Source organism: Lepidochelys kempii, chromosome 8 (genome assembly GCF_965140285.1).
Source record: "Lepidochelys kempii isolate rLepKem1 chromosome 8, rLepKem1.hap1, whole genome shotgun sequence".
NCBI classification, from domain to species: domain Eukaryota; kingdom Metazoa; phylum Chordata; order Testudines; family Cheloniidae; genus Lepidochelys; species Lepidochelys kempii.
This window is the reverse complement of record NC_136387.1, coordinates 85,557,197-85,582,696: the sequence shown is the minus strand read 5'-3', so window position 1 is coordinate 85,582,696 and position 25,500 is coordinate 85,557,197.

Genomic DNA, 25,500 nt, shown 5'->3' with positions numbered 1-25,500 from the left:
AGGAAGGGCTTATTTGCAGAGTGCGCCTCTTTTTAGGGTCTGAAGTCCATTAAGTCAATAGAAAGACTCCAACTCATTCCAATAAGGTTTAGATCAAGCCCATGTTGAATAAATTACCTTCTTTATCTCTTGGTTTTTAACGCAATTTGTTTACAACAGCATTTTTCTAAGTCATGCACCTTAGTTTTGTTTGCTCTTTATTGGATTTTGAAGGTTTGCTGTGAATGGTTTTGAAATGGTTTGTGAAAATACAGTTGATGAGCCAAATTCTCCCCTCACTGATATTGCATCAGTACTTCGCAATTCCATTGAAGTCAATGGGGTTACTCTGGATTGTTTTCACTGTCAATAGCAGATATTCAGGACTGTTGCCACTTACTCTGGACAGCAAAAGAGTTTGGTTAAATGTCTTTTTTTCCACAATATCAAAACAATTACTTGCTAAAGTGAATTTACCGTAACCGCATAGACTCTGTTTTATTTTTCTGAGCTGCTATTTTCAAGGCAAATAGCAAATACAGCATAAATAAGTGAGCAATTCAGGTAAAGTTCCCAAATCTGCATTCCCCAGTGCTTACGTTGAGATGTAAATGAGAATTCTGTGGATTCACATAAACTTTCAGAGTAGCCACACATATGGGCCTGGGTACATACAATCCTAGTGACAAATACTATGGGGAAAAAGAGGAACACTTATGAAACAAAAAAGAAATATGAACGGAATGCTGTGTCTTCCAGCTCTTCACCCATCTGTTCTTCCTACTATTCTTCCTCCTCACTGTCATGGTGTCTTGTCATTCAATCCCACCACCCCCTTTTTTTTTCTTGCTTTTTTATTCACTGTAGAAAAGGCTTACATTAAATCAATTCTCCTGTATTCTTTCCTGAAATGGCATCCACTCAACAAATAGCAAACAACATTGCATATAGCTTGGCATGTGTTCTCACAGTCAATGTAAAATAAATGCCATCCCACTGATGAGGTTTAAAGTTGCTCCCGTAGGTACTCAAGGAGACTGCCTCTGTCTTAAATGTTTTGCTTTGAATTTAGTGCCTCTTTTATAGGCATAGCAAATTGAGAGAGGAACACCCTGCTTTGTCTTCATAAAAAGGATAAGCTCAAATTGTCTCTTCTACTGCTTTTTCTCCTGAAGAGCTGCATGTTTTTTTAGGCTTGTTCATTAGCATACAGCTGTGATTGAGGAATGTCATACAGAGTTGGGGAAGCTATTAAGAACTGAAATGGAGTCGAATTTTTTTAGTTTTTAAATGTACTGCATTGGACAGGAGATATGGTTTATTTTAGCACTGTGTCAAAGGAAAATATTTTGATATCTTCAGTAGTTATTAAATTTGTGCTTGGATGACAAGTGAAAATACATTTAGGTCAAAACTTTATAAGTGGACACTTATATGGAGTGCCTCCTTGGGATGCCCAACTTGAGAACCACAAACCCTGATTTTCAGAGGTGCTCATTGCCAGGGCTCTCAGTGACTTCAGCTGGACTGAGAGACCAGGAGTAGATGGCCAAGGGAGCACTCCTGTAGTTATAACTTGCTGCACTGAGCCAAGTTCCATCCTTATTTACAATTCCTTCATTACCAAGCATGGGCTCCCAGCCAGGGCTGAATTTGGCCAACTAATTACATAATGGGCCTGATCTTGTTCCCAGTGAAGTTGATCACAGGTCTGGGACCAACATGGTCTTTTCCCATTTTAAGTGACATTGGTACTTTGGGTCATTTCAAGTGTCTCTGCACTTCAAATGACTCGTGATCAAAGAGTGAGTCATTTGTGCTGGTTAAGCTAGCTATATAAAAACAGGCACACTTTCTTCATTAACCAGTTTGGGAAGCTCCTTACACAAAGATCTCTATCCTGGCTGGTTAAACTTAATCTTTATCATCCTCCCTCAAAGCATTTCACCTTAGCATGCCAGCATGACTCCCTTCTGCTAGGAAAAAGAAAGTTACAACATAAAAAGTTCACCTACTAATATTGAAAAGATTCACAATTGTAAGATTTACAATCCCATTACAGAAACTATAAATCATACTCACACATACACTTAATTGTTGCACTCACCATAAACAATTCCCCTCTGCATTGCTTCATCTGGAGGTGACAAATTTATAAGTGATTCTGTTACAACTGATCAGTTCTCAAGGACCTTGAGTGGTAGAGTTTCTGCTTAAGGGCCAGATCCAGGAAGATGTGGGTACACACTGAAGTGAAGGAGGAGCCAAATATTTCTCACAATCAGACACTGATTTTGTATTTGTATAAAAATATGCCTATAATATAAACAATTGTCTCCCCTCTTAAAGTAGTAATATAGGTGTATGGAAACAAAATGATCCCATTAAGTATGTGATAGCTTGCCACCAGCAGTTAACAACTTGTATTAGCAGACATTAATTAATGCATTGTTATTAATAAGAATAAATATGTAAATAGTACCACAGGTTTTGCATGGTGCTTTACAGTTATTTAAAAAAACGGAGTCCCTGGCCCCCAAATCTTACAATCTATAACAAGAAAACCCAACAAAATGAAGGCAGACGAAAGAAAGGAATATGGAATCATAGAATCATAGACTATCAGGGTTGGAAGGGACCCAGGAGGACCGATCCCCAATTAAATCATCCCAGCCAGGGCTTTGTTAAGCCTGACTTTAAAAACTTCTAAGGAAGGAGATTCCACCATCTCCCTAGGTAACGCATTCCAGTGTTTCACCATCCTCCTAGTGAAAAAGTTTTTCCTAATATCCAACCTAAATCTCCTCCACTGCAACTTGAGACCCTTACTCCTCGTTCTGTCATCTGCTACCACTGAGAACAGTCAAGAGCCATCCTCTTTGGAACCCCCTTTCAGGTAGTTGAAAGCAGCTATCAAAACCCCCCTCATTCTTCTCTTCTGTAGACTAAACACCCCCAGTTCCCTCATCCTCTCCTCATAACTCATGTATTCCAGTCCCCTAATCATTTTTGTTGCCATCCACTGGACTCTTTCCAATTTTTCCACATCCTTTTTGTAGTGTGGGGCCCAAAACTGGACACAGTACTCCAGATGAGGCCTCACCAGTGTTGAATAGAGGGGAACGATCACGTCCCTCGATCTGCTGGCAATGCCCCTACTTATACATCCCAAAATGCCATTGACCTTCTTGGCAACAAGGGCACACTGTTGATTCATATCCAGCTTCTCGTCCACTGTAACCCCTAGGTCCTTTTCTGCAGAACTGCTGCCGAGCCATTCGGTCCCAAGTCTGTAGCAGTGTATTGGATTCTTCCGTCCTAAGTGCAGGACTTTGCACTTGTCCTTGTTGAACCTCATCAGATTTCTTTTGGCCCAATCCTCCAATTTGTCTAGGTCCCTCTGTATCCTATCCCTGCCCTCCAGTGTATCTACCACTCCTCCCAGTTTAGTGTCACCTGCACACTTGCTGAGGGTGCAATCCACACCATCCTCCAGATCATTTATGAAGATATTGAAGAAAACCGGCCCCAGGACCGACCCTTGGGGCACTCCGCTTGATACCGGCTGCCAACTAGACATGGAGCCATTGATCACTACCCGTTGAGCCCGACAATCTAGCCAGCTTTCTATCCACCTTATAGTCCATTCATCCAGCCCATACTTCTTTAACTTCCTGGCAAGAATACTGTGGGAGACAGTGTCAAAAGCTTTGCTAAAGTCAAGGAACAACACGTCCACTGCTTTCCCTTTATCCACAGAACTAGTTATCTCGTCATAGAAGGCAATTAGATTAGTCAGGCATGACTTGCCCTTGGTGAATCCATGCTGACTGTTCCTGATCACTTTCCTCTCCTCTCAGTGCTTCAGAATTGATTCCTTGAGGACCTGCTCCATGATTTTTCCAGGGACTGAGGTGAGGCTGACTGGCCTGTAGTTCCCAGGATCCTCCTTCTTTTCTTTTTTAAAGATGGGCACTACATTAGCCTTTTTCCAGTCGTCCGGGACTTCCCCTGATCGCCATGAGTTTTCAAAGATAATGGCCAATGGCTCTGCAATCACATCCGCCAACTCCTTTAGCACTCTCGGATGCAACGCATCCGGCCCTGTGGACTTGTGCATGTCCAGCTTTTCTAAATAGTCCCGAAACACTTTTTTCTCCACAGAGGGCTGGTCACCTCCTCCCCATGCTGTGCTGCCCAGTGCAGTAGTCTGGGAGCTGACCTTGTTCGTGAAGACAGAGGCAAAAAAAGCATTGAGTACATTAGCTTTTTCCACATCCTCTGTCACTAGGTTGCCTCCCTCATTCAGTAAGGGGCCCACACTTTCCTTGACTTTCTTCTTGTTGCTAACATACCTGAAGAAACCCTTCTTTTTACTCTTAACATCTCTTGCTAGCTGAAACTCCAGGTGTGATTTGGCCTTCTTGATTTCACTCCTGCATGCCTGAGCAATATTTTTATACTCATCCCTAGTCATTTGTCCAATCTTCCACTTCTTGTAAGCTTCTTTTTTGTATTTAAGATCAGCAAGGATTTCATGGTTAAGATCAGCAAGGATTTCACTGGAAAGGAAGGAACAGAGTAAAAAGAAATGAAGATAAAGTGAATTTGATTAGATTGCAAGCTAATCTTGCAGGGCTGACCTTTTTTTTTTAATTGATAATGAGCTGTGATGTGGGAAGAGGAGCTGACAATCCCCCTGAAGTAAAGAGGGAAGGTTGTGAGGAAAGGTTTGCAGGATTGGACCCTGAGCTTGAATAAGATATCCCAACTAAGGAATTGCGGAGATGAGGGTCATCTCATTTCTTGGTGTAGATAGCCCTAGCTCCATTAAAGTCTATGGGGTTAGGACAATTGACACCAGCTGAGGATCTGCCCCATGAAACCTGAGGTAAATACCATAGAGAAGATCCAAGCTGCTTCCCGCACTCCTCAATTTATAATTTGTGTAAACTAAGTAGAAGAGCCCTTTCACCAGATGAACTTTGGAGAGGTTGTACAGTTGTTGGCTGATACTGTATATTAGATGTCAGCATGGTTTTAATATGCATAAACCATGTATGTTATGCCAGTCTGATGTCCTTTGCATTCACTCCACACTGCTGAAGAGACCCCCTACAACGTAAATATTTTCAGCATGATTGTGTGAGGTAAGGGGTGGTGTGCAGCTTTGCTGAGCCAGAAAGAGCCAGGTGAAGAAATAACCACATCACAATTGCTTCCCTGCTCTCCACTCTTGCCCTTCTGTGTATGTATGTGTGTGTATATGGTAAGCTATTGCAGCTTTTGAAATGGTGCAGCTTGCTTTCCCCACTCATGTCTAACCAGCTACATTAGCCAGCAAGTGTGTGTGGGGGTGGGGAGTGGGCAGAGTGAAAGCTTTGCCCATTCCCTGCCCTGACTCCCACTCCCTGCCCACTTGGTTGCACTGGGACCACATGGAGAGCAGGAGCTGCACTCCGTATCAGACCTGAACCCAAGGTCTAGTTAGGACTTACTCTGACTAGCAGGGGTTGAGTGATTTATTCCCCCACTGTGGGACCAAATAAGACCAACAGGCCTGCCAAAGGGGGCAATTTCTGAGGGGTCTGGGTGATTTAAAAGGGCCCTGTGGCCCCTTCCACCACTGTTGCCATGGTAGCAGTGGCAGCCAGGAGCCCTGAGCCCTTTTAATTGCCTGAGTGGGCCGCAGGGCTCCTGGGCACGCCCAGGGTGGTACTGGCAGTGGTGAAGAGAGCTGGGTTGGGAAGCCCTGGATGTGCCAGAAGAGTACACCCAGCAGCAGCTCGGCCCATTGACTGTTCTGCCCTGGGACCTGGAATTGCTGTTGGCGGGTCTGAAGACCAAGGTGCAACCTAACACTTAAATTCTCATCCCTCCTCCCTGTTGAAGGAAAAAGCCCAGGTAGGGACCAATCAAATTGTAGAGGTAAATGTGTGGTTACGCAGGTGGTGTTGGAGAGAGGGCTTTGGATTCTTCGACCATGGGATGTTGCTCCAGGAAGAAGGATTGCTAAGAAGAGATGGGATCCACCTAGCAAAGAGAGGGAAGAGTATCTTCACAGGCAGGCTTGTTAATCTAGTGAGGAGGGCTTTAAACTAGGTTTGTCGGGGGATGGAGACCTAAGCCCTGAGGTAAGTGAGGAAGTGGTATATGAGGGGGAAACAGAAGGAGGAGGATGCAACAGGGGAGGCCTCCTGATTCATAATGAGAAAGTAGGGAAATTGGCTAGTTATCTTAGGTGCCTGTAAATGAATGCAAGAAGCCTGGGAAACAAGCAGGAAGAATTGGAACAGTCAAGGAACTATGATGTGATTGGAATAACAGAGACTTAGTGGGGTAATTCACATGACTGGAGCAATGTCATGAATGGGCATAAACTGTTCAGGAAGGACAGGTGGGGGAGAAAAGGTGGAGGCGTTGCACTGTATGTAAGAGAGCAGTATGATTGCTCAGATCTCCAGTAAGAAACTGGAGAAAAGCCTGTTAAGAGTTTTTGGGTTAAGTTTAGGGGTAAGAGCAACAAGGGTGATGTCGTGGTAGGCATCTGCTACAGATCAGCATACCAGGAAGATTAGGTAGATAATTCTTTTTTTCGGACAAACTAACAGAAGTTTCCAGATCACAGGTCCTGGTTCTCCTGGGGGACTTCAGTCACCCTGACATCTGCTGGGAGAGCAATACAGCAGTGCACAGACAATCCAGGAAGTTTTTGGAGACTTCCGGGGACAACTTCCTAGTGCAAGTGCTGAAGGAACCAACTAGGGGACGTGCTCCTCTTGACCTACTGCTCACAAACAGGGAAGAATTGGTAGGGGAAGTAGAAGTGGGTAGCAACCTAGGCAGCTGTGACTATGAGAGGGTTGAGTTCAGGATCCTGACAAAAGGAAGAAAGGAGAGCAGCAGAATATGGACCCTGGAATTCAGAAAAGCAGACTTTGACTTCCTCAGGGAACTGATGGGCAGGATCCCCTGGGAGCCTAATATGAGGGAGAAAGGAGTGCAGGAGAGCTGGCTGTATTTTAAAGAAGCCTTATTGAGGGTGCAGGAACAAACCATACCAACATGCAGAAAGAATAGCAAATATGGCAGTCGACCAACTTGGCTTAACAGAGAAATCTTTGGTGAGCTTAAACACAAAAAGGAAGCTTACAAGAAGTGGAAACTTGGACAGACGACTAGGGAGGAGTATAAAAATATTGCTCGAGCATGCAGGGATGTAATCAGGAAGGCCAAAGCACAGTTGGAGCTGCAGCTAGCAAGGGATGTGAAGAGAAACAAGAAGGGTTTCTACAGGTATGTTAGCAACAAGAAGAAGGTCAGGGAAAATGTGGGATCCTTACTGAATGGGGGAGGCAACCTAGTGACAGATGATGTGGAAAAAAATGAAGTACTCAATGCTTTTTTTGCCTTCGTCTTCACAGACAAGGTCAGCTCCCAGAATGCTGCACTGGGCAGCACAGTATGGGGAGGAGGTAAGCAGCCCTCAGTGGTGAAAGAACAGGTTAAGGACTATTTAGAAAAGTGGGATATGCACAAGCCCATGGGGCCGGATACAATGCATCCGAGGGTGCTGAGGGAGTTGGCCAGTCAGCCTTACCTCAGTCCCTGGAAAAATTATAGGGCAGGTCCTCAGGGAATCCATTTTGAAGCACTTGGCGGAGAGGAAGGTGATCAGAAAAAGTTCAAATGGACTCACCAAGGGCAAGTCATGCCTGACCAACCTCATTGCCTTCTATGACGAGATACCTGGCACTGTGGATATGGAAAAAGAGGTGAACATGATATACCTTGACTTTAGCAAAGTTTTTGATATGGTCTCCCATAGTATTCTTGCCAGCAAGTTAAAGAAGTATGGATTGCATGAATGGACTATAAGGTGGATAGAAAGCTGGCTAGATCATCAGGCTCAATGGGTAGTGATCAACAGCTTGATGTCTAGTTGGCAGCTGGTATCAAGCGGAATACCCCAGAGGTCAGTCCTGGGGCCGGTTTTGTTCAACATCTTCATTAGTGATCTGGATGATGGGATGGATTGCACCCTTAGCAAGTTTGCGGATGACACTAAGCTGGGGAGAGAGGTAGAGATGCTGGAGGGTAGGGATAGGGTCCAGAGTGACCTTGACAAATTGGAGGATTGGGCTAAAAGAAATCTGATGAGGTTCAACAAGGACAAGTGCAGAGTCCTGAACTGAGGAGGGAAGAATCCCATGCACTGCTACGAGCTGGGGACCGACTGGCTAAGCAGCAGTTCTGCAGAAAAGGACCTGGGGATTACAGTGGACGACAAGCTGGATGAGAGTCAACAGTGTGCTCTTGTTGCCAAGAAGCCTAACGGCATATTCGGCTGCATTACTAGGAGCATTGCCAGCAGATAGAGGGAAGTGATTATTCCCCTCTATTCAGCACTCGTGAGGCCACATCTGGAGTATTGCGTTCAGTTTTGGGGGCCCCACTACAGAAAGGATGTGGACAAACTGGAGATAGTCCTGTGGAGGGCAGCGGAAATTAAGAGGCTGTGGCACATGATTTATGAGGAGAAGCTGAGGGAACTGAGCTTATTTAGTCTTCAGAAGAGAAGAGTGAGGGGGGGATTTGATAGCAGCCTTCAATTATCTGAAGAAGGTTTTCAAAGAGGATGCAGCTAGGCTGTTCTCAGTGGTGGCAGATGACAGAACAAGGAGCAGTGGTCTCAAGTTGCACTGGGGGAGGTCTAGGTTGGATATTAGGAAAAACTATTTCACTAGGAGGGTGGTGAAGCACTGGAAAGAGTTACCTAGGGAAATGGTGGACTCTCCATCCTTAGAGGTTTTTAAGGTCCGGCTTGACAAAGCCCTGGCTGGGATGATTTAGTTGGTGTTGGTCCTGTTTTGAGCAGGGGGTTGGACTAGATGACCTCCTGAGGTCTCTTCCAACCCTAATCTTCTATGATTCTTCTATAATTTCAGTTTTTGCAAATCCTCAAGCACATGAATTTGAAATTTACTTCTCATGAACATTTTTTTGTCAGCACAACTCAACTGATCTAGTGTTTACCAGCAAAAATGGAATGTGAACATAGCCAAAGCAAATTCATTAAAAGAATTCAAATGACTAGTCATGAGATTTATATTTTATTTTATTTGTTTGCATTCTGGGACGCCACCTTACCAAAGATTCCCCAGCCATTGTGAATGTGAACCATTACTTATATGCTTGCTGCTTGCACATAGAATCATAGAATCATAGAATCATAGAATATCAGGGTTGGAAGGGACCCCAGAAGGTCATCTAGTCCAACCCCCTGCTCAAAGCAGGACCAATTCCCAGTTAAATCATCCCAGCCAGGGCTTTGTCAAGCCTGACCTTAAAAACCTCTAAGGAAGGAGATTCTACCACCTCCCTAGGTAACGCATTCCAGTGTTTCACCACCCTCTTAGTGAAAAAGTTTTTCCTAATATCCAATCTAAACCTCCCCCACTGCAACTTGAGACCATTACTCCTCGTTCTGTCATCTGCTACCATTGAGAACAGTCTAGAGCCATCCTCTTTGGAACCCCCTTTCAGGTAGTTGAAAGCAGCTATCAAATCCCCCCTCATTCTTCTCTTCTACAGGCTAAACAATCCCAGCTCCCTCAGCCTCTCCTCATAACTCATGTGTTCTAGTCCCCTAATCATTTTTGTTGCCCTTCGCTGGACTCTCTCCAATTTATCCACATCCTTCTTGAAGTGTGGGGCCCAAAACTGGACACAGTACTCCAGATGAGGCCTCACCAATGTCGAATAGAGGGGAACGATCACGTCCCTCGATCTGCTCACTATGCCCCTACTTATACATCCCAAAATGCCATTGGCCTTCTTGGCAACAAGGGCACACTGCTGACTCATATCCAGCTTCTGGTCCACTGTCACCCCTAGGTCCTTTTCCGCAGAACTGCTGCCTAGCCATTCGGTCCCTAGTCTGTAGCTGTGCATTGGGTTCTTCCGTCCTAAGTGCAGGACCCTGCACTTATCCTTATTGAACCTCATCAGATTCCTTTTGGCCCAATCTTCCAATTTGTCTAGGTCCTTCTGTATCCTATCCCTCCCCTCCAGCGTATCTACCACTCCTCCCAGTTTAGTATCATCCGCAAATTTGTTGAGAGTGCAATCCACACCATCCTCCAGATCATTTATGAAGATATTGAATAAAACCGGCCCCAGGACCGACCCTTGGGGCACTCCACTTGATACCGGCTGCCAACTAGACATGGAGCCATTGATCACTACCCGTTGAGCCCGACAATCTAGCCAGCTTTCTACCCACCTTATAGTGCATTCATCCAGCCCATACTTCCTTAACTTGCTGACAAGAATACTATGGGAGACCGTGTCAAAAGCTTTGCTAAAGTCAAGAAACAATACATCCACCGCTTTCCCTTCATCCACAGAACCAGTAATCTCATCATAAAAGGCGATTAGATTAGTCAGGCATGACCTTCCCTTGGTGAATCCATGCTGGCTGTTCCTGATCACTTTCCTCTCATGCAAGTGCTTCAGGATTGATTCTTTGAGGACCTGCTCCATGATTTTTCCAGGGACTGAGGTGAGGCTGACTGGCCTGTAGTTCCCAGGATCTTCCTTCTTCCCTTTTTTAAAGATTGGCACTACATTAGCCTTTTTCCAGTCATCCGGGACTTCCCCTGATCGCCATGAGTTTTCAAATATAATGGCCAGTGGCTCTGCAATCACAGCCGCCAATTCCTTCAGCACTCTCGGATGCAACTCGTCCGGCCCCATGGACTTGTGCACGTCCAGCTTTTCTAAATAGTCCCTAACCGCCTCTATCTCCACAGAGGGCTGGCCATCTCTTCTGCATTTTGTGATGCCCAGCGCAGCAGTCTGGGAGCTGACCTTGTTAGTGAAAACAGAGGCAAAAAAAGCATTGAGTACATTAGCTTTTTCCACATCCTCTGTCACTAGGTTGCCTCCCTCATTCAGTAAGGGGCCCACACATTCCTTGGCTTTCTTCTTGTTGCCAACATACCTGAAGAAACCCTTCTTGTTACTCTTGACATCTCTGGCTAGCTGCAGCTCCAGGTGCGATTTGGCCCTCCTGATAACATTCCTACATGCCCGAGCAATATTTTTATACTCTTCCCTGGTCATATGTCCAACCTTCCACTTCTTGTAAGCTTCTTTTTTATGTTTAAGATCTGCTAGGATTTCACCATTAAGCCAAGCTGGTCGCCTGCCATATTTACTATTCTTTCGACTCATCGGGATGGTTTGTCCCTGTAACCTCAACAGGGATTCCTTGAAATACAGCCAGCTCTCCCGGACTCCTTTCCCCTTCAATACATCTGGGGTATAAATCAACTTTCTCTGTGTATATCTGGTTGTACCATATTGTCCTATTTTCATCTGTGGCATGGCATAATAAATCTAAGGAGATAGATTTAATTCAACCTCTTTGTTTCTTCCAAGTTTTGCTTTTCTGTAAATCTGTTAATACATATCTGTACTGGGAATAATGGTCTGTAGAGTCCAGAGTAGTGTGTGCCTCTGCCTACAAGGACTGCCTTATCTGTATAGGAATATAAAAATCCTGTTTCAATAGCTTAAATTCATGCTTTAGCTCCTTTAGAAGATTTAAAATCCTTTTCTGCAACTAGCAGATGAACTAATACTGAATAGGGAAACTCTCTCAACCTGATTCTTTGTTACCAAGATCAAGAGATAAGCACATGCTTGTCCATTATCTCAGGCATAGTACAGCTGAGCGCCTCCAAATTCAGTGTGTTAACCTCCCCCGCATCGTTAGGCTACATGACACCCAAGGACTGTTATTCAGACATTCCTGGCACAACTCTAGATTATAACAGTTGAAGCATTTATGGAGAAAGGAGCACCAAGCTTATTTTGATATGGATCAAAGCTACCCCATATGTCCTCTTGACTGCACCAACTGACGGTAATGTAGGACAATAATGAAGCTATAAATCTGGAAGTGCTAAGCCACATTTATTTGTTTTAATATCAATAGTTTTTAATTTAATCAGCATTCAGGGTCTTCTCCAGAAACAATGACTGGGGAATCTATCAATTAAAAAACAAATGTTTTCTTAAAGACACTATAACTGGGAGATACTGGAATAAAACCAGAAAACTGGGCAGGATGAATGTTTATTTTGTTAAAATCTTTTTCTACAAGCCCTTGGAAAGGTTAGGAAATAATTTTGCCAACTCTTTGGATTTCTGTTAAGCATCCCAAGCAAGAGTCCACAGTCTGCTTTATATGATTCATAGAAGTGGAGTGGACTTTCTATCCATTAGCATTGAGAAAACTCTTTCTCAAGCAATATATTTGTAACCTTTGTATCTTACAAGGTTGCAGAGAAGGAATCGTATGAGAGGAGTGATTCTCTTCATGCAGAAGAATGGGCTTCCTTCAGACTATTTCTCATACTGCCTTATATCATTCCTTATATCAGAGGTTTCCAACCTGTGGTCCGGAGGCCACTGGGGGTCCTCAGACTATGTCTAAGATTTCCAAAGGGGTTTGCATCTCCATTTCAAATTTTTTAAGGGGTCTGAAAATGAAAAAAGGTTGAAAACCACTGCCTTATATTAATTATTAGTATAATATGTCTGGCAACACCCAGCTCTGGTGTGCTAGGCACTTATTTCCAGTAGTACGTACTCTTAGTGTGATGGGCATTTTCCAAACAGATAAGAAGGCCCTGAATCTGCCATAAGTAACTCAAACTTGCAATTACTAGTTTGTATCACAACAGCATGCAGAAGCCGCAGCTGAGATCAGGACCCCATTGTGCTAGGCATTATATAAGCATACAGTAAAAAACAATACCCACCCCGAAAAGCATCTAGTGTAAACAGATATGACAGACATATAGTAGGAGTAACAGGTCCAGACAGTTGATGTAATTTGCTCAAGATCATGCAGTAGCAAAGGTGGGAACAGAATCCAGAGCTCCTGAGTTCCATGCTAGTGTTCATTGGGCCACACTGCCCTCTTGAGTGTAGTGCTTGATAACATGACTAATTGAGAACACACAATTTACTCTAACATGAATTTCTGTGATTTTAAGTCACTTCATACACTTTTTATATAGCCTATGAAAGAATGAGATTTTACAATTTGAAATCAATATACCCAAAGAGTTCTATAAAATATATTTCTACTGAGTGTACCCTTTCCCCTCCTAAATAAAGTTTAAGAGGTTGTATTACAAGTATTCTGGTGCTATCTTTTGTGGTTAGCAATATCAGTGGATTGCTGAGAAGGGATAAAATTATTTGAAATATAAGTTCTCCATTTATAATTCATTTACAGTCAACCCTTAACATTTATCAGTATCCATATGTTTTTATTTCCTTTTTAAAAAATATCTTTGTCCCAATGATCTGCTAGTCCATAATGAAGGCAATATTATCAATATTACAATGGTCAACTTGTAGTCATTTACCATGCAGAGGTTTCTTTCTGATACACCTTAGGCCCAGCCCTGCAATTGCCTGTATGCAGGTACATCCCAGCATGCAAATGGATCTCCATTGAAAACAATGAGGCTCCTCAGGAACCCACCCTCACACCCCCATCCCCCAACTCCACAGGCCATAGTTATTCCGTATAGCAAACACTGCAGTAACTCCCATACAATGTTATGCAATTGTGAATACATATTGGCTGTTTAATGGCAATGACTATAGGGCCTAGGTAAAATTCCCTATGCAGATCTTCCATTTTTTCCACATTACAAATGTGTTTTTAACGTTAGATTCTTTGGAAGCAGTTAGCCACAAACAATTAAGATTGCAATTAACGTCTCCCATAACAAAACAAAGATCATTCTTGAATTCTTCAAATTCTTTCCTGGTTAAAGGGTTTGAATTTAGTCCTCCATCAGCTCTCACTTTGTGTTTTCTTTTTGTGTTGTACATGTCTGTCTATCTAGGAAATGTCTAATATTATGCCAACAGTTTTAATAAAAAAGAGATATTTAAAATTTGAATAGCTATAGTAAAAATGATATTAAACACAGTTAATTGTTATCAAACATGAACAAAAATTTATCCTGGTATGAATAATTTTTTTTGCTGGTATGTCAGCTGACTGAATTAAAGTTTTGGTTGGTTAAACTCTCTGTTTGAGAAGACAGCAGCTCAAGTTTAATGATTTTTTCCCCATGGATGTGGGATCAAGCCATGAGTTTTCTGGATTTTGACTGTGTTTATACTTGCTCAGGAGGAGGCAGAAGAACAAGTCATAACATAAGCCTTTATCTAAAAAAGAAGAAACATCTGTTGGAGTGTGGAGCGGTTCATTTATTTTTAAAAGGACTTTGCAGGCTCAGAAGTCATTTGTGAATTGACTGCAGAAGAACACAGACTCACCAGGCTAAAGAGGAGAGGAGATGTAAATGAAGAGCTACAATAATATATAACCAGAATCCAGCTACTAAGGACAAAATAGACTTTCATACAGACAAGAGGGTTAGAGATGAATCGTTCACTGTCTACTTAATTAGTCCCTTGGATCTGACCAAGCTACCTCTTCAGCAAGGTTAACAATATTTAAATATAAGAACAATAGAGAAATTACACAAACACATAAGAGGTTTTAAATCAAATGGTCACACAGACAGTAGATCAGATTCACATGTTTATAATCAACTAAGCCAACTGTCTTTCTTTTCTTTACAACACATAGCTGTGGTTCACTGAGCTAGGGTGTTGAAATTATAATCCATTTATTTGTCTAAAACAACAAAACAATATCATACAGTTTTGCAAATTTAACATGAAATTGATTAAACAGTGTAAGTAACGTCGTACTTGAGAATATTAGAAAAAAATATTAGAAAGAAAATTAAAGCATTACAGGATTATGATTTATCTGTTCAATTTAAAGTTTGCCATAATTCAATTAAAATTAACACTTTCACACTGATCATTGATACTCTTATTCATCTTTTCATGCTTTTGCTTTTCTATGGAGAACAGTGTAGTGTTTGTAATGGAGGTTAGGTTTTTTCATAGGAACACTGACAAAGGTTTCATATTTGAGGGCTTTAGAAACGTAATTCCAATTTAAAAGGTTCCCTGCATCTGGTATGTTTCAATGAGTGACTTTTCCTATCAAGCAATTGTCTTTGTGGCCTTGTAATGGGACAGTGAATGCTATTAGTATTCTCTCCCCTAGTTTATTTTCTGATATGAAGAATAGGAGTAATTTATTTCATTTTATAGATGATGAAGTGTTCTCCATCACTTTTTTTATTATTGTTATGTATTGGTAGTTTGTTTTGTGTAAAATGCAATACATGGCAATAACATTTTATGAGAGATACCAAAATATGGAATTGCAACCTTGAGTGTTAGGGAGACTGAAACTTAGGGTTTGTTTGTTTTAAAGAACAAATTTGTTTATATCTACATTTGTGTGTGCATGTTTATGCATGTGTGCAAGTGTACTTGTGTAAATATTGTGCTCACACATATATTTCAGTCAATATGACTCAGGATCCAAAGAAGCAAAGCTGATTTGCCCCAGCAGAGGCTCTGGCCACTAGTTATTTCAGGGACTTCCTCAGAGCTCTTTTCTCAAACTTCTGTTCTGTCTTTTATAGTTTCTTCATCTTGGTCATCCTACTGCTGCATTTAAGTTACCACTTTTATGCCAAAGACAATAGATATCTTTCAACAATGTTTTAATGACTGCTTGTTGTCCCTCTCTGCCTACCTTGATTAAGTAAACTGGAAACTTCATCTTTACTTCCTTCGTTGAAAGTCTCCGAATCAGAAGGGCTTTTCTTGAGAACATTTTCTTTTACAAATGATCTTCTCTCTTTTCTCACCTGAGACTTCCAGTTTCCTCCACTGTCCATAACCTTGCCATTAGCCTTTGCCTTGAACTTTTCTTCTATTCCCACCTCTCATGTACCTTCACATCAACTCATCATCACTTCTAACATTGCCAGTGTATGGCACTGCGCCCAGCTGGGTTACCCAGGAAACACGTTGATTCAACACACCTTCCAGACAACTTCTTCTGCAGGGCTTCTTTAAAGCCTCAGCCAAATTTTAGCACTGCTCTCTTTTAGAACAGAGCACAGACATTACCACCACCAATGCTACCGTGGAGAATGAATCTGTGGTTGGACATAATGGGGTGCCAATTACTTCCTTCCCCCTCCACGCCAATCCATGGGAGTGAATCAAGCCCTAAGTCTCTACTATTGATTAAAGAACTCAGGGAATCTGGGGGTTTCATTGAACCTTAAAAAAAAGGGAAATAAGACCTAGGTTTGCCTTTCTTTCATTTTAAGAAAGATTTACAACTTCTAAAATTTCTTTTGTTTTCATGCAGAATTCCTAATAAGCAAAGTATGTGTGATGAACACACTTTTGGGAGCACCCAACTTGCACAAGTGCAATTTTGGATTTGTGCACACAATTCAGACATTTCAGACGATGCACAATCACTTCTGAAGATTTGGGACATGTACATGTGCTTTTATAACACAGGCATCGTGGCTGAGTGGTGCAAGCACTGGCCTGGGACTCAGAAGACCTCGGTTTTATTCCTGATCATAACTTTGGGTGAGTCATGTTACCTCTTTGTGCCACACCTTCCCCTCCTGTAAAAAGGAGATAATACTGATACACCTTTGTAAAGGACTTTGAGATCTATGAATGAAAAGTGCTATAAAAGAGCTAGATATTATGAAATAAAAAGCTTGTCTTGTAAAATCAATAGAAACTATGGAAGCTGCCTTTGTGATTTGACATATCAGTGATTATATCTAGGTATCTTTTGTTCTTCTGTCCTGCGAGCTAGTAAATCAAAACCCAGTTGTCTTAGAAACATGTTACTCTAGCTATTACCCAGCAGTAAGCATTAATGTAGCACTGGGGATTTATAGGAAAAATAGATTTAACAAGCGTTCAGGGCCAGCTGAGTCAGCCTGCTACCTGACATAAGTGCATATTAGCAGTGGAGGTTTTAGTGTTTATGACACTGTTGATACAATATTGTTCTTCAAAAAGGATACATTATTTCAGTCATTCCCAGATTCATCTGAAGCTATACTTTTACACACATCTGTGTAGTAGGTATAAGTAAATTTGCACAGGGTAATCTTTAAAAATGACAGATGATCTGCATTTTCTGGTAGTAAACAATTTGCAGCTTGTGTTTACTATATATAATGTATTCTGCTGTGACATTTTTTCTGGTAATGCTAAACAGATGATATCACTATTTAATAGATTGCTGGTGGGCTATCCAGACATGAACAGCTCACCGTTTCAGCTTATTTTCTCTTTATTTTCATGGATTCATGCAGATGTAAAACCTGAAATATTTCTCCGGTAGGTCCTATTTTCTGCAGGTGTGAGCTCTGGAGTGACAGAAATTCTTTTCCTGTTGCAGGACAGTGTAAGAGTTAGGAATAACCTACAGCTGAAGACTCTGCTGCAACAATTGCTCTACAACAATATAAACCCACTACAGAGGCTATCCTAGAGTGCATAAAAAAAGAAGCCAAATTCCGAGGTCTTTTGTAAGATATATATCCCTTTATACTAACAAACTCTGTTACTTTAACTTGCACCTTCTTATCACTACTCGTTATTCATCATATGAGGGTACACCAACTTGGGCTCTCAATGATCAGCAGTGTTGGATGTAGCTCTAGTGAAGGCTAACAGAGTATAAGAGGATCTGTTTTAGGCAACACTTGTGAATTTGGCCCTGTGAGTCTAAAGACGTCACTGAGTTCAACATATTTTTCTACCTGAGCTGGTACAACATAGGTGCAAAAGGGACTGGAGGAAAGTTTACGTTGCACCAGTTTAGACTTCCAGGCTTTCTTAGACTTCCTTATGCCCATGCTCTTCTCTGAATGTGGCTCATAGTTTCCAGAATGTCCTTGTTATAGTCACAGACACGAAATAAACAATGTTGTAGGATGTTGGTGTCTGGAACAGACCATCCTAGTGAACTTCCTGTCTCTTAACAGATGAAGTATCTTTGAACAGGAACTGGCCAAATACTAAATTCAAATCACTTACACTTACAAATCAGGGCTAGATAACAGTTTGGGGGCTAACATCTTTTTTAATAATAGAAAAGCTAGTTTAACTGATATAAGTGATGAATGACTGACTGACTAGCTAATCTATCTACACGTCTATACCATCCTAATCAACACTGAGTGCCTCAACTGGGATGGATTATACCTTTATCATAATTGCCTATACTCAATATACCCAAGCTAAATTATTCTGTTGGTGCCAACTGAATTAATTTTACTCAAATAATAATTTTCTAGCCACTACAAAAGTCTTTTAATATTACATAGGAAATAATTTATTTCTGATTAGCTTTTCATTGGAGTTGGGGCATAGGGCACCTTGCTTGAGCAGGGGTGGGGGGGAGGGAGGATTATGCTTTGGCACAAATGACAGTGATTCTGTCTGTCACAACATTATTTCAGTGGTTGACAGCAGTTGTGATAAAATCATACCTCAGGAGTGAATGTCACCCTGCTTAACATAGTCCTTATTTATACTTAGCAATGGGCCTGAGCCAGGCTGGGCAGCTCCAAATTTCAAACCAAATACATACAGAGTTCATGGGAGTGAGGGTTGAACCGAGGGTCCAGTTAAGACCCATCCCTATTTACAATGCATGGAATTAGGCATTCCTAATCTGAAACTGCCATTCATATTGTATGGTGTATGCACAATTGTCATAACTCGTATAGACTCCCTGGCCAAACCTGGAGTTCCTGACTTCTTATGTTAATAAGCCAAATCCTGAGGCTTCTACTGACTCTAACAGGAGTTGCAGTTGTTTACAGCCTTCAGGAGCTGATCCAGATATCAATGGTACTTTGGCTGAGGAAATCCGAGTAAGGGTCTTAGGATTTGGTTCCCTGTGGCAAGATACAGCATTTCAATCATTGCTTCCTGTAGATTGTAACCAATATAGTTCATGCCTATTGGACTAGCTGTGATCGGTTGAAAATGCCACCTGGGTGCTGTGTGTAAATGGTTTTAGTTTACTATTAACATGGGGGAAAAAAAAGACAAAGATATGCACAGTAACTATTCTGAACTCCCAGAGAGACCAATGTAGCAGTTTGAGAACCGCTTGGAGCTCCAATGAGGACCAGTGAGGAGACAAGATACTTTCAAAAGCTGGGAGGAGGGAGAAAAACAAAGGGTCTGTGTCTGTCTGTATGATGCTTTTGCCGGAGACAGAACAGGAATGGAGTCTTAGAACTTAGTAAGTAATCTAGCTAGGTATGTGTTAGATTATGATTTCTTTAAATGGCTGAGAAAATACCTGTGCTGAATAGAATGAATATTCCTGTCTGTGTGTCTTTTTTTGTAACTTAAGGTTTTGCCTAGAGGGATTCTCTCTGTTTTTAATCTAATTACCCTGTAAGGTATTCACCATCCTGATTTTACAGAGATGATTTTTTTTTACTTCTACTAAAAGTTTTCTTGTAAGGAAACTGAATGCTTTTTCATTGTTCTAAGATCCAAGGGTTTGGGTCTGTGGCCACCTATGCAAATTGGTGAGGATTTTTACCAAACCTTCCCCAAGAAGTGGGGTGCAAGGGGCAGGAGGATTTTGGGGGGAAAGACGTGTCCAAACTCCATTTTTTCAGGAACCCAGATAAAGTTTGGTGGTGGCAGTGGAAATCCAAGGGCAAAGGGTAAAATTAATTTGTACCTTGGGGAAGTTTTAACCTAAGCTGATAAAAGTAAGCTTAGGAGGTTTTCATGCAGGTCCCCACATCTGTACCCTAGAGTTCAGAGTGGGGAAGGAACCTTGACAGTACCTATTTTGTGTTTTGTCAAATCTGCTGTGAAAGTGTTCTTAAAACTAACATGTGCTAGGTCATCATACAAGACGGCTATAACATGAAATATATGGCAGAATGCGGGTAAAACAGAACAGGAGACATACAATTCTCCCCCCAGGAGTTCAGTCACAAATTTAATTAATGCTTTTTTTTTTAACAGGTATCCCCAGCATGGAAGCATGTCCTCTGGAATGGTAGCCGAAGCATGAAGGGGCATACAAATGTTTAGCGTATCTGGCACATGAATATCTTGCAACGCCACCTACAAAAGTGCCATGTGAACGCCTGTTCTCACTTTCAAGTGACACTGTAAATATGAAGCAGGCAGCAGTATCTCCTGTAAATGTAAACAAACTTGTCTGTCTTAGTGATTGGCTGAACAAGAAGTAGGACTGAGTGGACTTGTAGGGTCTAAAATTTTACATTGTTTTGTTTTTGAATGCAGTTATGTAACAAAAAAAATCTACATTTGTAAGTAACACTTTCACAATAAAGAGATTGCACTACACCACTTGTATGAGGTGAATTGAAAAATACTATTTCTTTTGTTGATCATATTTACAGTGCAAATATTTGTAATAAAAAATAATAATATAAAGTAAGCATTGTACACTTTGTATTCTGTGTTGTAATAAAAATCAGTATACTTAAAAATGTAGAAAAAAATCCAAAATATTTAATAAATATTTGGTATTCTATTGTTTAACAGTGCAATAAATCATGATTAATTTTTTTAATCACTATTAATTTTTGAGTTAATCGCATGAATTAATTGCCATTAATTGACAGCCCTAAAAACAGATAAAACAAGCAAACAAACAACAAAGTATGTGTCATATTATCTAAAGGGTTTGCCTCTGGCAATATATGTTTTTATAGATAGTTCCTTATGGATCTGAAATACCATATATTTCCATATATGAAATATATGAAATATTACAACAAGGAAGTCATAAACCATGACCTGAACAGGGAAACATAATAGCTTCTAACTTAAATGGAAGGTTATCTTCCACCCAGTGGAAGTTAGGAGTCAGTGCATTACAGACTCAAATTCCAATCTTAGTGCACAATCTTTCTGGCTATCCACAGAACATTGACAGAAACAGGGTTTCATACTTTTACATTTTAGGGTCTTTTGAAAGCAGTTTTAAACTAATACATCTTTGTAAATTGAGGGAAGGAAAACCTTACTCAGAGCTATTGACTGATGCTCAAACCCTCCGCACGACAGGCACACTTTTCTTGTGTCACTTCCTGACTTCTGCTGGTATCCCATTAAACTGCAGGTATACTTCAGACTTATCTGGGGCTCCTGCAAATCTATGTAACTGGTTCCTCCTCTCCTAGGCTCAGTGTGGGGCTTTGTTCCCCTACCTTCACCTTCCCAAATGTATAGGCCAGGTGGGTAGATAAATCCCATAGGAAAGAGGTTGTGAATCCCAAGATAGTATCTGGAGGGAGTTAAGAGAAGTATGGGTGAAAGTTATAAAGAGGATGGTTATCAATTGTTCTCCATATCCACCAAGGGCAGTGCAAGAAGTAATTGGCTTAATCTGCGACAAGGCAGGCCTAGGTTCAATATTAGCAAAAAAACCTTTCTAATTACAGGATTGTTAATTACTGAACCTGGTTATCTAGGGAGGTTGTAGAATCTCCTTTACAAGACGTTTGTAGGAACAGGATGGTGAAATACATGTCAGGGATGGAGTAGGGATACTTAGTCCTGCCTCAGGACACTGGGATGGACTAGACGATCTCTTGAGGTCCATTCCAGCCCTACATTTCTATGATTCTAAGTTTCTTATTAAACAGGACGAGGAAGGAACTTGTGATGTATCCCAGTGAGAGACACAATAAAGGGGGAGACATTCCAATAATCCAGACGGCCCAAATTGTTACTACCTAGCTCTCAGCCACCATGAAACAGCTCACACGCCACATACTGTGGAACTGGAGCATAAGAAGTTAACATCACACTAGCATTGTCCTTGATTGGGTGAGGCCCTCAGAACTTAGAAGCCCCCTGCAGCCACAGGTTTCGCAACATTGCCTCTACAAGCCCTGCTAAACTGCCAGCATTGCTCAGTTTAGCCTTCCACCCAGGAATGGAAGCTGGGGTGTGGAGATTGCACTTTACCCAATTACTTCATTTTTGTTCCAGGGAATACTTGGAAATTCCAGCAGAATGCTGAGCTTACTTATTTGACTGACTGGCAAATTAAATGGCAAAAATTAAAAGCCCTAAATAGGTTTTAAAAATTAACTTAAAATAAACTCTAATACAAAAGCTGTTTACAACTTCACCGCCCTTATTCTGAGGTTCCTTTTCCCTACAGAAATATTTTCTTTTGATATTTTAATTTCCTTTGGGCTGACTTGGAGGAAAAAAGTTAGGTAGAAACAGATGGTTGTCAGAAAACCAATGCTTGCAAAGCACAATTGAGAATTAGCGTACAAAAACTAAAACTTGGCACCATCTAGCTTCTCTTGATATAATTGTCAAAAGAAATCTGGCTAGCAATTTTTTTGGAATAATATTTTCAATATTTAAAATGCTGAAACTTTAAACAAACAAAATAAAATTTGTTCAATTTTACGGGATATGTACTGCAAACCTCTAATGATAATGTTCTAAAGTGCATGCATGTCACCCACAAAAATGTTATTTTAACTCTCTTATTAGTAAGCTCTGTGGAATAGTTAGGTCAGCTGCCTAAATAGCAGGATGGATCATCCTAATAACTTGAAACAACACGAGAATATTAAGTAAGTAACCTATGTCTTCCAATTTTTAATGAAGTTTCTCCACCCACAGACCACTCACTACCTTTGGTTTTATTCCAGCAACAGTGTAGTAGAACTGATCAAGCACTAAGATCACATATGCTATGTCTTCACGGCAAAAAAAGTTGTTTTTTTTATATCAAGAAAGCTATCTTGAGTTAGCTAGCTCAGCGTAAGACCCTGTTAGAGAGAAGGCACAGGTAATTTTTACCTCAGTGTAGCTAGTGCAGGTCAGATTTATCTCAACTAGCTACATTCAGGTAGAATCTACAGAGCCTTCTCTTCACCAGGATCTTACACTGAGCTAGCTAAAAACCCACCTTTGCAGTGAAGACAGCCCCAAATCCTTCACCCCTCCAGTCTCTAGCCACCATGTATCCATACCATCCCTAAGTGCAACTGAACTGGAGTAGTACACTAGGCAGGATGCAGAGTGCACACAAGGACCCACAACCTCCAGTTTCATACAGATCTTGCTCCATATGTTTCACCGTGAAGGTGAGTTAAGGAGGAGGAGGAGAAAGACAGCTCCTGGGTGGATATGCGGGTGTGACCAGGGGATTCACTAGCCAGCAACCTGAAAGGGAGATGTGGCAATTATGAGCTATTGCAGATTTTGAGTGACTCCATTGCTAGTGCATTTCCTGGGAGAAAGTTTCTGTCCCCACCTCTAGAAACTATTTACCTGGTCTGTTCACAGGCACCAGGATTTTCCTTGTACATGACTCAGACCTTGTCCACACCTATGTTTTGTCAGCATAAATACATCAGATAGCAATGTGAAAAAAATCACATCCTTAACTAACAGATATACTGGCAAAAGCTCTAGGGTAGATGCAGTTATGGCTGCAAAATTGTCTTTTGGGATGGAGACAGTACACCTTTTTTCATTTGAGGAATGGGTATATAAGATATGAATGAACTCGTAAGCTACATATTCACTATATCTTAGCTACACCAACAAACTCTTTGTAGGGTAGAGTAGAATTATCAAATAGTGAGCAGTTCAGCAAGCTGAAGCTGGGTAAATCATTTAGCTGTGGGTAGTAATGTATGATGGTAAAGATGAAGATGATGGAACCATAGAATGCATAAGGAAAAATACGTGCAGCAAAACCTACAAAGAAGTGCTGGAATTCAGGAAGAAACACCACAGCGAATGATTGTCTGAGGATACATGTCATAAAATAGAAGAAAGACGTACAATTAAACTGAAATTAAATCAAGAAAGACCAAGAACACAGAAACAGCGACCTCAAGAGGAATATGCCGTAAAGAACAAAGGGGTCAAAAAGACAGAGCCAGGGAAGACAAACAAGATTCTGTAGACAAAACAGCAACAGATGCGCAGATTCTGTAGCAAAAAATGACATGAAGACACTGCACAACATCACTAGACAGTTGTAAGGAAGAGGAATAAACACCAACTGATCAGTCCAAGATAATGAGGAAAATCAAGACATCAGAACAATTAAATACAGGGAGGCAATATCTTAGTCAACTATTGAATGGTAAGCCAATGGTTAACCTCCCAGACACAGAGGAAGGAGAAGATCTGGATGTTAAATTAGGATCTCTCTCTAAAGCAGAAGTAGAGAGGGCAGTAAATCGGTTAAAAAGTGTAAAGGCACCAGATCTGGACAATATCCCAATGGAGGTCCTTAAGGCAAACTTGAAGAACACAGTAGACATTTTGGTAGGCCTCTTACAAAAGATATGAGAAGAAGAAAAAATGCCAAACTAGTGGGAAAATGCCAAAAAAGGGGACCTCATTCGGTGAAAAAACTGGAGGGGCATTCAATTGCTATCTATCCTAAGTGAAATACTGACACGCATTAACCTTGGCAGACTGAAGAAGGCAGTAGTTTCAAGGCTCTGACAAGAACAGGCAGAGTTCAGACAGGAAAAATTATGCATAGAGCATATAGTAACACTATGCTTCATCACTGAACTGCAGTCACCGCTCTACATGAATTTAATAGATTTCCAAAAAGCCTTTAATATAGTGGATAGAACATTCTTATGAAAGTTGCTACACCACTATGGAATCCCTCAGAAATTTGTGACTATTATTCAGAGGTTCTATGAAAATATGATATGCCAAATAATACATAACTGTGAATTGACACACCCATTTAAGGTAACTACTGGCATCAGGCACGGATGTCTTATGTCACCTATGACCTTGTTCCTGATAATGGATTGGGTAATGAGAAAGGCTACAGAACAACCAAGGGGTATACAATAGACTTCCACACTGAAGCTCAACTTTGCAGATGACATCAACTTTCTGTCTCATACCCGTTGAGATATAACAGCTAGAACAAATGATCACACCAATATAGAGTTAGTAGGGCTGAAAATGAACGCTGAGAAAATGAAAACCACAAGAATCATCAACATGCAACAAGAAATACCAATAACACTTCCCAGGATTGACATAAAAGAAGTCTGACACTTCACATATCTTTGGCAACATTGTTAAAACAAAAGAAGTGTAACAGACGACGACATTAAAACCAGAATAGCGAAAGCCAGACATGCCTGTAAAGCCAGTCTGGAGAAACAGAAACCTTGACTCCATACAAAGCTTTGATTATGTAACACCATTTTAAAGTCTGTCTATTTTATGGCACTGAAACTTTGAGACTTATCAAGACCTTATTATCTAAATTCCAAGTTTTTTACAAAAAAGCTGCCTTAAACAAAACCTCAACATCAGATGGCCAGAAACAATCACAAATGATGAGCTTTAGAGGAGGACGAAACAGAAACTAATAGGACAAGAAATTATGGAACAAAAATGAAGATGGCTAGGACACACATGGAGGAAAGAACTGAATAACGTAAGACTGACACTGAACTGCAATCC